Source organism: Tasmannia lanceolata, unplaced genomic scaffold (assembly GCF_043159265.1).
Source record: "Tasmannia lanceolata isolate RefF3 unplaced genomic scaffold, GAP_Taslan_0.1 ptg000002l, whole genome shotgun sequence".
NCBI lineage: Eukaryota > Viridiplantae > Streptophyta > Magnoliopsida > Canellales > Winteraceae > Tasmannia > Tasmannia lanceolata.
The window spans coordinates 36,228,406-36,243,177 of NW_027518679.1; the positions used below are offsets into that span (position 1 = coordinate 36,228,406).

Sequence of the window (14,772 nt, forward strand, 5' to 3'; positions counted from 1 at the left end):
TGCATGACCTTATTGTACTTTTTTAGTTGTTGATATAGTTCTTTGTAGCAAGCTGGAGCTTCATAGTATATAGACTCCAGCTTGAGGGGGAGTGTTGAATAACATGTATTGAGGGTAATTTAGTCATTATTTTTAGAGAGAGGGTATTGTAGTCATTGTACTTGGTTGCCATAGTTGGGCCTTATATATACATCATTTTACATGGGAGCTCCCTAGTGGAGACTCTCCATCCTTCACTCCTCTTCTTCTTCCTCTCTTTCTGACCCTAATCTCATTTCTAATAACTATGAAAAACATTAATTATCTTTGTCAAATAATTATAGCAAAATATAACCATGATTATTATCCAAGTTTCCGTGGAATTACTCTAGTGCATGATATCCGAAGTTTCCCAACACCCGAGAGAATGAAGATGAGCAGCCATGTCAAGAGCCTGATTTGAAAGGTTAAAATCGGCAATTTTGGCTTTGAAGTCTCCAAACAAGAGAATGTTGCTTGATCTTATATCCCATGTATAGTGGGAGGTTGAACTTTCTCGTGCAGATACTCCAGCCCCTTTGCCGCATCCACTGCCATCCTCACTCTCTGCATCCAGTCAAGAGTGGGGCTGGGTTGTGCACCTTGGACTTCTTTTCTACCTGGAATTGCAGAGAGAAGTCTAAATCAGTACTGTTAAAGTACAAAAGATGAAAAAACGCCATCTCTAACAGCTTAGCTTTTGGAGTAAATGGTCATTTCACATGGTATAAGAGAAATTGCCTTGGATTCAAAACTCCTTGGCATTAGAAATCCACATGTAATGGCCAACCCAAAAGAAGGGCACATGTGCCACGTATAGGCCAACCCTAAAAAGTGGGCCACACGTGAGGGGGAGTGTTAAAGCATAAAATATTAAATAACACCATCTCTAACAGCTTAAGCTTCTGGAGTAAATGGTCGTTTCACATGTACCATCTCATAAAAATCAATAATGATCAACATGCGGTACTACGTAGTCAATTCACAATTCACACCATACCATGCAAAATGTCATGTAAAGAGCCCATGGTTGCAAACTCATATGCTAATGCACAGAGATTTCCTTCGACACAGTAACCAAGCAACTCCACAATTTTTTGTTTGATCGGTAAGCTGGGGTTAGGCGGACCCCGACCAGAGATTCATTAAAATAAATATAAAAGAGAGATACACGGGGGCCTAAATTGGAGCCAAGCTAGAAATGATATATCAAAAAGAAGTAAAAGAAAGCTATAAGAAATAGGAATAATCAACTGAGAAGAAACTCCCATGACTTCAGGCAAGGATTGAGCAAGACAGAGGGGGCAATGGAGGCATCTAAAGCAACAAGAGAATAGGTCTCTTTCTGTTGGTAGCCACAACATGATGAGGATAGGAGTCATTTCGGCCGTTTGTAGAGAGTTCCTTGAGCGTCACTGGATATGGTTTGGAGAAGATCCGCCGTGAATGAAGAGGGTAGAAGTCTATCTCCTTTGATGGGGCACTCAACCTTTGAGAGGTAATCAGCAGCACCATTAGATTCTCTCCAGACATGAGTGATTTCCCAGGATTTGAAACTAATCAGCTTGGAGTGAATTGAATGAAGGAGTGGTCTCTGCTTCCAGTGACATCTGATTGTGCCCAAGATGTTTAGAACTGAAGTGAGGGAGTCCGATTCAATCCAGAGTTTTTCAATTCCTTCATCGGAGGCCAGATGGATTCCTTTATGAATTGCTTCCATTTCAAGCTGTTGGATGCTTTTTTCTGAGATGTTAATAGAGAATGCAATGGAGGCCATACCTTTTTCATTTCGGATGATGCCTCCAATAGATGCTCTATTTTCTTCGAGAGAGGCATCAGTATTCAGTTTGGATCTGCCTTTAGTTGGAGGGATCCATTTAGAGAATTTCTCAGGAATGTCTGAAGGGCCGGCATTGAGATTGAAAGACTTTGCAAACAGGAGGCTTCTGGGGTTGGGGGAATCTGTCAATCCCAAGTGAATGGTTTGAACTCTAATATTAGTTAGGATCTCCCTTAGGATGATTTGCTTATGGTTTTTCTTTCCTTCGAAGATTCTGTTGTTTCTTTCGAGCCAAATGTGATGAATAGCAGAGTTGAATGCTATTCTCATTGCGGTATCAATTCTGTTCCTACCTGGGAATTCTTTTCTGATCCATTCCTCCTCCTCTTCGATGATTTGAGAGGTTTCCTTCGGGCGGAGAAGCGCCATAGTATCGATCTCCATATCCATGAGGAGAAAGAACATCTGAAGAATAAGTGATCATGAGTTTCTTTGTCATTCAGGCACAGAGGGCATCTTGTTTCTCTGGAAGATCCAAGAAAAAGTAATCTGTCCCTAGTGCTGAGTTTGTATAGGAGAACTTGCTAGGAGGTAAAACTCTGCTTTGGGATTGAGCCTTTGAACCAAACAGTGGAGGCCCAAGGAATTTTTGGATGAGAGATTCGAGTGATGTTCCAGGCACTCTTATTGGAGAACCTCCCATATGGGTTTGGTTTCCAAATTGGGGAGTCTTCAAAACCAGGAATCAGAATTGCTGCATTGAGAATGGAGTTGATGTTTGGGAGTGAAGCTAGACATGAAGGGAGCCATTCTCCATTAGAGTAGATTTGATCAATTGAGGAGGTTTGAGAGATGGCAATGAGAGGTCTACCATCTGGGTACTAAGATATGATGGGGCCATTTGGGTGCCAAGGGTCTTTCCAAAAATTTATTCCTTTCCCCTTACCTATTTGATAGCTATGTGAGGTTTTGCAAGATCTCTTGCACGGAAAATGCTTCTGGTACCCCATGAGGGATTCCAAGGGATTGGAGCTTGCCAGATGGATTTGTTTTTTAGGTATTTGGAGTGAAACCAAGCTTTCCAAAGGGATCTTGAGCTGTTTATGATGTTGCAGAGAAGCTTCAGCTGGTAGGCAGTGTTGACTTCTTTGGTTTTTCGGGGCCCAAGCCCTCTTTCCAGTTTCAGAGTACAGATATTGTGCCATGCTATCGGGTGGTAATTCTTTTTTACAGTACTCCCAGCCCATATGAAATTTCGTGTTATCTTATCAATTCTATTAAGGACTCCGATAGGCAAATTGAAAGAAGAGGACCAGTAGAGTTGGAAAGAATTGAGAACTGTTCTAGTGAGCTCAACCCTCCCAGCTCTAGTGAGGAGTTTGCTCGACTAGCTTGCCAATCGTTTTTCAATCTTTCCAATCAAGGGATTACAATCAACTGAGGTTAAGCTGTTGGAGGTGAGTGGAAGGCCCAAGTATTTTATTGGCAGATGGCCCTCGGGGAAGCTAAGAATTGGAGCAATGAGACTTTTGAGATGCATGGAGCTTTCAGAATAGAAGATCTCAATTTTCTGAACATTCATATGTAGGCCAGAGCATTGATTAAACTTTTTGATGTAATCTGTGATATTTCTAGCAACAGGATTGGGAATTGCAAATATAAGAATGTCATCAGCAAAGAGAAGGTGGGAGAGTTGGAATTTTCTGCAAGAGTAAGGGGAAACTATGAGCCCAGAGGAGGTGGCATCATTGAGGATGGTGGAGAACATCTCCATGCAGATGCAGAAAAGCAGAGGGGATAAGGGATCCCCCTGTCTTACCCCATTGGTGGATTTGAAGAATCCACAAGGACAACCATTAACCATCACCGAGAAAGAGGCAGTTTGGATACATTGTTTAACCCAATTACACCTTGTTTCATTGAATCCCATCTTTTTCATGAAGGAAATGAGGGAGTTATGAGAAACATTATCAAAGTCTTTCTTTAGATCGATTTTGAGGCAAATGGCAGGGGAGAGTTTTTCCTATGTGTTAGAAATGAGATTAGGGCTAGAAGAGAGGAAGAAGAAGAGGAGTGAAGGATGGAGAGTCTCCAATTGGGAGCTCCTCATGAATATGATGTATATATAGGCCCAAACTAGGGCAACAACATACAATGACTACAATACCCCTAACTAATACAAGTAATGTCTAAACTAACCTAATACGTTATTCAACACTCCCCTTCAAGTTGGAGTGTATATACTATGAAGCTCCAGCTTGCTACAAAGAACTACGTCAACAACTAAAAAAGTACAAGAAGCTCATACACATCCAGCTTGGTATAACACTCATCCTCAAGCTGGTGTGGTACATACATAATGAAAAACATAAACAAAAAAACAAAGGCCACCATGAACAGCATCGAGATCAATGTCCATCAAAAGAGTAGCTCCCCTGAAGTAGTACAACAACGAGAGTGATCAAATAGGGCCTCTCCCTGAATGAGAGCACGACGAACATATCCACATATCGAGGGCAATGGAGGCGCCATGGCAAGAGTAGCTACAATTCAGCAAGCAAAGGGGGCACACCAAAGGTGCGCACAAAGACCATTGGCGAAGCAGCACAACGCCAAGTGAAGAGGATAGCAACTGATGGGGAAACCATCAAAGACAAGGTCGACGGAGAAACTGTTGCCTGGAGAGAAGGGATAGAGAGAAAGAGGATGTGGACCCCGATCCGAGGACGAGTGCGGCGAGGGACGCGAGATCCCTCTTGCAATCCTCTAAGATCTCCACAACGTGAAGGAGAGCTCTACCAAGGAACTCTCGAAACAGGTGCCACCCTCACAGCATAGCATGAGTGGCGATACAAAACGAATGGGATACATCCTGATCAGGAGCCAGGGCTCGAAACCGAGATGTACCTAAAAATAACTCAGAGTCGCCATCCATGGACACGCCATGGAACCAAAACAAATGCTCTGTTTGCAATGGATAACCAGAGATACAGAAGGTCCGTGCCTGATGACGAATGGAGAAGGTCCGAAGAGCGCCTCCAATTCGCCCGAGTGCGAACACTTGGTCTCTTATGCCATTTATTATTAACCTCGAAGAGTTTTGGGCAAAAATCATGTGAAATGGGAACAATCCTCAGGAGTCGTCTACCTAAGCATGCATTTCCTGAGGACAAAGATAATAAACACCCATAAAATAAAATGAAAGATGTGTTGCCCAAGCATAGCTAGGTTATGAGTGACATGCCTAAAGGGTGTCTAAGTTCTGGTGGACGAACACATGCATGCTACAGCTAAAGGTATAGGTCTGCACAAGAAAGTAAGAAAATACAACAAAATATATAATATAACACAACACAACAAATCCTAAGACTCTAAACGATTTAGCCCGAGTCTTCGGATGGTCTGATGTTCATCCAAAGAAGCCTACGTATCCCCGCCTCCACGAGAATCAAGGCAACGTAGTTCTTCGCGCCTATTCTAAGCTAGGATGCCTAAGACACCTAGACCTCTATCTTAGACTCGATCTAAAAGACCGGACTAGTTATTAAAGCTTCTTGAACGATTATTTAAATTCCAGTGAATTGTAGATTTTAGGACTCCCTATATGCCCTAACTAAATGCTAGTTAGCCCTAAGCTAATGCAGGTGGTTCCTACAACCTATGTGTAACTAGGCTGTGCCCTAAGGAAAACAATAGGATTGCTAACGTATCCAAGACCTAGTCATCAGTCGGCGATGTGAATCGCCAACTGACCGGACGGAGGCGCTCCTAGCTAGGACAAACTCCTAACTCTAACACAAACACACAACAAGCACAAAACGAAAGACAAACTCCTAACTCTAAAACAACACAAACAAGCACACAACAAATAAAAGACAAACTCTTAACTCTAAAACTCTCTATCTAGGACAAACTCCTAACTCTAGAGGAAGATCTTGTTGAAAACAAGGTTTTGAAGAAAAAAAGGTTAAAGCATTTATTTACAAAGTTTGGCTGGACTTGGGATATAAATCCCAAGCTGCACTACGTACCTCGGAAGAGGATCAAGCCAACGTAGTTCGAAACGAACTCTCAAACTACGCTTCTAAAAGAAACACTCACACTTCAGATTTTTTAAGGTTTTTTATATTTTCAAATATTTTTGATATTTTTAAAGTTTTCAAATGTTTTTGAGTTTTAAATTTCTAATGTTTTTGGATTTTAAAGCTTTTCCAATGCTCTAAACCTTTAAATGTTTGCAATCTTAAAGGGGACACGCAAGAACAAACACAAACTAGGGCAAAGCCCTAAATCCAAAAGGGGAAACCCCAAACAAGCAACAAAGGTCTCAAAGAGACGAACCACAACAAGAAACCGGCGTCTCAAAGAGACAAACCACAACAAGAAAGATAGTGCCCCAAGAACAGAGAAAACAATCTAAGATCCTAAGCAGGGAAGGCTCTATATGACTGAGTTAGTCTCTAATGGAAAAACTCCTAACTAATAACACTAGGGAGGAAGTACAAATGAGTCAGAGACTCTAATAACACTACAAAGGATGAATGAGTCAAAGACTCTCTAATCAGGGCTGACTCCTATGCGAATGGACTATCGAATAAGGAGACGCTCACAAGTAAAAAGGAATAGAAGACCCTGTGCATAGTTGACAAAGGTGAAACACCCAGCCGGGCCGGACAGCTACCTAGCCCTAGGGTGCAACAAATGTGCAACCCAATACCCATAAGGGTAGGGGTATGCTGCCAAGCCGAGTAAGGTGTTCTCCCAAAACCAAACGACGCACAAAGAGGAGGTTTAGCAAGAGAATGAGACTGGGCAAGTCTCCTATATACATAGGAGGGGTATGCTACTCGGACTGAGCAAGTCCCCTAAGGATGGGCTTGGGCTAGCGCCTTCATCGCCCTCGCAATGAGAGGGGATTCTAGTATCTAAAGAAATTTAACAGAAATCTATAAGACTGTGTTAGTCTATCAAAGAGAGAAGAAAAGGCTACCAGATGATCGCAAATTTCATTCTATTCTTCTAAAAATAAATCAAGTGCTAAGCAAAGAAGAATTTTCAATAATAAAAAAAAATACACAATCTATAGCAATCATAAAATGATAAACAACATTTATTAGTCCAGACCAGCCGCTGGATAGCCTAATAAAGTAAAAGAAAACAATATCAAACACTTCTATGCCAACCACAAACCCTAATACGGGGACTCCAATGAAATCAGATGATGCCAAAGTAATCATCTGATATCAAATACACATGATAATATTTCTATATCCCGCCTTGAAATCAGACAGTACTCATGTCGATAATATCGAATAGAGTAGTCATCTGATCTCCTTCTTCCTATTAAACAATTTATTTAAATGAAAAGGAATGAGTATAATAAGCTTTCAAGATAGTCTCACCTGAACAGTCCATTCATCTTCAGAACCTAACTCAAAACTTAACATAAAAGAAGAATCTTAAATTCTCAACAAATTATACAAATGTATGCAATGATATTTCTGATTTTTATAATTTTGGTGCATAACAGGGGGCATCAACTCGTGCCGATTCAAGTGCAAAAAGAACGGTGAGCCACAAAACACAAAGACGGGCTCCAAGTAACCTTATCATTGCCCAGAGAAGGGTTCTTTTAAAAAAAAAATGGTTAAAAGAAAACCAAAAGGTGGAGTAGGCCTACTAAACAAAAGAGGGGAGCGCTACTTGGGTTGAGCGAGTCCCCTAAAGATGGGCTTGGGCTATCGCCTTCATCGCCCCGTCCCTGGGTGAGGTGTCAGAGATGGGAACGAAAGGATAAGCACTGAGACATGAAGGGTGAAGGGATGGCTCAAGAAACATTCCTTCATCGCTTAGACCCTACGGAACGTTCCCCAAAATCGATGGAATCCCTAAACTCGACAAGGATCCCGAAAGTGCATAGAGAGTAATCCCGAAGAATAGAAATAGATCACGAAAGGAAGGAAATCCCAAAAGGCCAATGGAGAACACAAGTGTAAATGAGGATCCCAAAACCCTACATGTATCCCGAATACCAGAGAAAAATATGAAGGATGTGGAAAACCTGCGCTTTCTTACTTTTAAGGACAACTGTCTTGGATAAAAGAAAGCTACCAACTAAATTTATGGGTTCTTCTTTCAAGATGATAACCTGAGTTTTTGGGTACCAAGCAGACAGTCATAAAACAGGAAGAGAAAACTTGACCCAAATACTATCTTTCATATTCCCACGCTATCACATTCATGCTTAAAATAAACAAATGACCAAAATAAGAGTGCAACTGCAGGCCTGCTCTATACCTTCATTGTTTCTCATTTATCTGGTTGGATTTTTAGCCTCAAAATCAAAAGAAATTTGGAGCTACTAATATCAAGAAGGTCACACTTTCTTAACTTGTCAATATGAGTCTGCTCATCTTAGATAATGATAGCCAATTGTGAATAAATGGCCTATTATCAGACCCAAAACTACACTTAGATTTGGGTCCAATAACAGGTTCAGCATTAACAATCAAATGTCACAAACTTGAGCTAACAGGGGTCAAAACAAGATCAGAACACCATTATAAACGTTGGACCTACTCTCCAAAACGGTTAAAATAAAGATAAACGAGGTCTGCTCATTTCTAGATAAAAGAAAAAATCAGGCACATCAAATATGATCATCCAAAACCAAATAATGTAGAAATCCTTAAATCAGAGGGAGGGAGCTAAGAGCACAAATCTAGGATCAGAATTGCACACCAAAGTAGAAAGAAATGAATAAAAAAAATACTCACAGGGAAGGTGGTCGAAGGCTTGCAAAATCCAACTTGAATTCCTAGCTACGACCGCTCGTTCAACTTGCGAAGCAAAGCTGCTCCTCTATCTCTTCCGTCCCAGGGGTAATGGTGGCGGAAAATGGTGGCAATGGCTATGAAGGGATTGGGATGGGTTTTGCCGGAAATTGGGCTCGGATAGTAAGGGTTAGAAATGAAAATGGGTTAAGGGTGTGTGAGAACAAGGGAATGCGAAAATGAAGGTAGCTGATTAAAGGAATGAGGATCGGATTGGGGCCAATCTCAGGTGATGGTGGAGTTTTGGGAAGCAAACAGTAATAATGGTAGAGGGTTTGTGGGTTTTGGGTTTGAAATTGCAGAGATGATGGTTGTGGTGGCTTGGCTGAATGGCGGATGGAGGTTCGTCGGAATCCGGTAGGAACCACCGGAGAAGACGAAGTTGTGGTGAGAAGAAGATAGCGAATGGAGGGGTTTGATGGATTTCTGGTACAGATTTCTGGTGGGAAATCAAGCTGGAGAAGAGGATTTTCTTCTTCTTCTTCTTCTTCTTCTTCCTTTTGCTCTCTCACTCTCTGTTTCTGATGGAAATGGGTTTTGCCTAAATGAGAGGTAGAGGTGGGTTTGCCGGATTTAATGAGATCTTGCCGGAGGAGGAAGGTTAGAGGGGTTGATGTTGCGGCTGAGACGGTGGAGAGGTGGCTCAAGAAGATGGCGGTGGTTGCTAGTGAGGGAAAGTGAAATGGGTTTGGGGTAAATGAAATGGGCGGTGTAGACACCCCATTTTGATCGGACCGAAGTTCGCTATGCTTGGGCGAAACCCCATCCAATCATTTCCGCCATGTTTCGCACTTTTCCGTTAAGTGTTGAGAGAGATTATTCCCAAGAGTTCGAGCAAGAGAGAATTTGGATCCGATTGATGGGCCCGTCTTGAGCATTTGTTTAGATTTGGATCAAACAGGGTGGCCCGCGCATTGTTTTAGTGAAAAATGAGTTTTGAACCTACTTCGATCCAACACCTAAAGATGATCATCAAGAGAACGGTCAAGATCTCAGAGAAGTCGTTTTAACAACCAATTTTGTTACGATCATCAGGTTGAGTTACTCGGATCAGCCCATTGAAATGATTTAGGAGGACACAACCTACTTAGGTAGGGGACCCATCAATTGGATGGTCTGGATCGTCATAGAGGAATGATTTAAGGGGGCACAACCAATTTACATTGCGACCCACCATTTGAACGGTCAAGATCATCAATTGTCGCCCATCAAATGGACGGTTCGGATCATCAAATGGGAGTGATTTAAAAATGGGGTAACATATTCACATTTTGATCTATTGGATGGTTTGGATCAGCCCATAGGATTGATTAGTGGAGCACAAATTAAATCACATCGCAGCCCACTATTTGAACGGTCAAGATCATCAATTGTCGCCCATCAAATGGACGGTTCGGATCATCAAATAGGAGTGATTTAAAAATGGGGTAACATATTCACATTTTGATCTATTGGATGGCTTGGATCAGCCCATAGGATTGATTAGCGGAGCACAAATTAAATCACATTGTCGCCCATCAAATGAACGGTTCCGATCATACTTTGGAGTGGGGCATATGATTTTATGCACAATTGGGAATTTGGTCACATATGGGACCCATTTGGGTTATCTTTTACCTACTCAAAAGAACTTTAAAAAACATGCATGGGGCCACACACATGTCAAAATTCAATGTCCACAATGGTGGCCACCTACCATGGAATATGTCCACAATGGTGGCCACCTACCATGGAATAAGTCCACAATGGTGGCCACCACCCTCCCATTCCTTTGCTATAAATGGTTCAATGAGGGTGAGTAAGAGGGAGGGAGAACTCATTTCTCTTCTATCATGTGTTCTAACAAAGTTGCTATGAGGGGTTGAAAAGAAAAAAAAGAAAAGAAACAAGAAAAGAAGAAAAAGAAACAAAAAAGAAGCAAAAAGAGAAAGAAAGCGGAAGCGATCGCACGGAGGCGGAATTTTTGAGTTTTTCGGCTCTCGGATTCGGCGAGGATTTCGATCACAGGTAGGTACACCGTTCTCGGAATTGTTTAGAATTATTTGGTATATTTTCGGATTTTTGTATGATTTTTAACGAAGAAAACTAAAAGATATACTAAACAGATTCCAAAAATAATGAAATTTCGTGGGAAAATAATATGATAATGATACATTCTACCATGAATTTGTGAGCATTTTTGGATTTTGTTTGGTATATTATTTTACGCATTCTTTGAAAATTATCAGATTTTGGGAGAATTGTTACTGATGTCAAATCACAGATACAATTCTCCAAATTTTTACAGTAGTCCTAAATTCTATACTTCTTGCTTCTGTAAAATTTTCAAGTGATTTGGATCTTGTTTCATATGAGCTGTAGTGTTAATTCATAATCTGGTTTGAAATTTGAAAAATCCGAAACTGATAGTAAATAGTTTTCTAAATTCATGGAAATCTCACAGCATGCTATTTTCACTTATCTCTTACTACTGTAGAAATTTCATGGAATTTAGATATCTATTTCTAGTAGTTTATGTGTTATTTTTGCAATCTGGTTAATTAATTTTTAAATCCATATTAAATATGAGTTTAATGTAAAAATCTGTAAAAATCTTCCAGTAAATTACATCTCATCATATCCTGTTGCTGGAGAATTTTCAACTCATTTCGAGTTCGTTTGCAACAGCTTCACTTGTAAAATCACTCATATGGTTAAAAATTGGTAAAATCCATTAAAAAAATAAAAATTAAGTGAAAATCATCTTAAAATCTCTAAAGCACCTTCATCTTTGTGTGTTTGGGAGACCCGCCCGGTCTCATTCTCTCGTTAGTCCTCTTTGTGCGCCGTTTGGTTTTGGGAGAACACCCTACTCGGCTTGGCTTCATACCCCTACCCTTATGGGTATTGGGTTGCACATTTGTTGCACCCTAGGGCTAGGTAGCTGTCCGGCCCGGCTTGGTGTTTTACCTCTGCCAAATGTGCAAATTCGTGTTTCCTTTTCTTTTAGAGAGTCTTTGACTCATCTATCCTTTAGTTGGTGTTATTGGAGTCTTTGACTCATGTTTCCATTTCTTTTAGAGAGTCTTTGACTCATTCGTTCTTTTGTTGTATTACTAGGAAGTCTTTGACTCATTGGTTCTTCTGTTGGCGTTATTTGGGAGTCTTTGACTCATTCCTCCTCTAAGTTGTAGTATTAGAGAGTCTCTGACTCATTTGTTCCCCTCTTTAATGTTGTTAGTTCGGAGTTTCTCCTTTAGAGTTGTTGATTACTTCGCTTTTGATTAGAGGCTAACTCAGTCTTATTAGAGCTTTGCTTGCTTGGGATCTTGGATCGTTTTCTCTCTTCTTGGGACGCTATCTTTCTTGTTGTGGTTTGTCTCTTTGAGACGCTAATTGCTTATTCGGGGTTTCCCCTTTTTGCTTTAGGGCTTTGCCCTAGTTTGTGGTATTACTTGCGTGTTCCCTTTAAGATTAAAAATATTTTAAGGTCCTGAGCATTGGAAAAGCTTTAAAATCCAAAAACATTAGAAATTTAAAACTCAAAAAACATTTGAAAACATCAAAAACCTTAAAAAAAATCTAAAGTGTTGAGTGTTTCTTTTAGAATCTCTAAAGCACCTTCATCTTTGTGTGTTTGGGAGACCCGCCCGGTCTCATTCTCTCGTTAGTCCTCTTTGTGCGCCGTTTGGTTTTGGGAGAACACCCTACTCGGCTTGGCTTCATACCCCTACCCTTATGGGTATTGGGTTGCACATTTGTTGCACCCTAGGGCTAGGTAGCTGTCCGGCCCGGCTTGGTGTTTTACCTCTGCCAAATGTGCAAATTCGTGTTTCCTTTTCTTTTAGAGAGTCTTTGACTCATCTATCCTTTAGTTGGTGTTATTGGAGTCTTTGACTCATGTTTCCATTTCTTTTAGAGAGTCTTTGACTCATTCGTTCTTTTGTTGTATTACTAGGAAGTCTTTGACTCATTGGTTCTTCTGTTGGCGTTATTTGGGAGTCTTTGACTCATTCCTCCTCTAAGTTGTAGTATTAGAGAGTCTCTGACTCATTTGTTCCCCTCTTTAATGTTGTTAGTTCGGAGTTTCTCCTTTAGAGTTGTTGATTACTTCGCTTTTGATTAGAGGCTAACTCAGTCTTATTAGAGCTTTGCTTGCTTGGGATCTTGGATCGTTTTCTCTCTTCTTGGGACGCTATCTTTCTTGTTGTGGTTTGTCTCTTTGAGACGCTAATTGCTTATTCGGGGTTTCCCCTTTTTGCTTTAGGGCTTTGCCCTAGTTTGTGGTATTACTTGCGTGTTCCCTTTAAGATTAAAAATATTTTAAGGTCCTGAGCATTGGAAAAGCTTTAAAATCCAAAAACATTAGAAATTTAAAACTCAAAAAACATTTGAAAACATCAAAAACCTTAAAAAAAATCTAAAGTGTTGAGTGTTTCTTTTAGAAGCGTATTAGGCGAGTTCGATTTTCGAACTACGTTGGCTTGATCCTCTTCCGAGGTACGTAGTGCAGCTTGGGATTTACATCCCAAGTCCAGCCAAACTTTTTTTGTAAATAAACGTTTTAAACCTTCTTCAAAAACCTTTAAAATATTGTTTTCAAAAGACCTTCCTCTAGAGTTAGGAGTTTCTCCTCGATAGAGAATTTTAGAGTTAGGGTTTTTCTTTTGATAGGTTGTTTGATTGATTGTTTGCTGTGTGCTTGTTTTAGAGTTAGAGGTCTGTCCTAGAGTTATAGGAGCGCCTCCGTCCGGTCAGTCGGCGATCCATATCGCCAAGTGATGACTAGAGTAGGATACGCTAGTCCACCCTTGGTTTTCCTTAGGAAATACAGCCTAGTCACACATAGGTTGTAAGAACCACCTGCATTAGCTTAGGGCTAATCTGCATTTAGTTAGGGCATATAGGGTGTCATAAAATCCACAATTCACTGAAATTTAAATAATCGTACAAGAAACTTTAATAACCGGTTCGGTCTTTTAGATCGAGTATAGGATAGAAGTCTAGGTGTCTTAGGCATCCTAGCTTAGAATAGGCGCGAAGAACTACGTTGCCTTGATTCTCGTGGAGGCGGGGATACGTAGGCTTCTTTGGATGAATACCAGATCATCTGAGGACTCGGGCTAATCACTTTTAAAACTGTTGAAACAATCAAATCACTTAGGATTTTCCATGAAATTAGAATTTTAGGAGAACTTTCACTTAGATTGAATCCAAACCAATTAAGAAATCAAGATACACATTTAGGATTCACATTGAAATTAGATCATAGGATGCATGTCACATAGATAGCACATTAACAGAGAGTTGAATGAGCCATTAAAAATGAATTTAAAAGAGTTAACTTTTGGAATTGAAGACCGATTATCGGGCAGGAATGGTGCATGTGGTGGATAAATCCCCATACCTTCCATTCTTGTAACCAGGTAGCGAGTCTAGATTTCTGGTTAATTATGGGTCCTAGATCCCACATCTAGGTGGCGACTCTGTCAGTCTCTTTTGTGTGGAATTCGGATTGCCTTAGTGATCCCAAGTTCACATAAAAGATGAATTAAAATTAATAATAAAAGGCACACGCCAATCGCGTGGGTACGAGAGACCAAGAGATAGTGCGTGGCGGCTCGCGCCACCACCCCTCTCGCGGGATCGGGTCCCACAGACTGGCGACTCTGCTGGGGATAACCTAACTTCATTACAATTCCAAAGGATTACTCATTTGAATCTATTTCAACTGGCTCATGAAAACTCTATCTCTTTTATGCTTGTTAGATTAGTTTGTATGCTTTATTTTCTCATCACATTTACTCAAACTTAATCTAACAAAACCTGAAGGCATCATAGATTGCGCGAACTTATTGCACACACTTACATCACTTTCATCTAAACCCCTGCATCTCACATGCACACACGTCCTATTTTAGGAACCCGGAGTGTTATCTAGCATGGTTGACTGGGATTTCATCACCTGGTGCCTCTGTGCTAGAGAAGCATTCCACCCTTAGCCTAGTACCTTTATGGTACGTAAACGGATCTCTTGTTCACGTACTGATACGCCGGACACTGGTACAGTATATCGAACATGGATTCGCGCTAAGGGAACTCTTGGCCTTACCCCTAGATTAACCCACACATGCATGTAGTATACGAACACATGTGCATCAC

The 14,772-nt window shown here is 40.7% G+C and overlaps 1 pseudogene; it reads right to left on the reverse strand.

Annotated features, from left to right (window-relative positions):
• Window positions 1-362: 362 nt before the first annotated feature.
• The window catches only part of LOC143891205 (PTI1-like tyrosine-protein kinase 3), a 37,925-nt pseudogene continuing 23,515 nt past the window's right edge, over window positions 363-14,772 (reverse strand).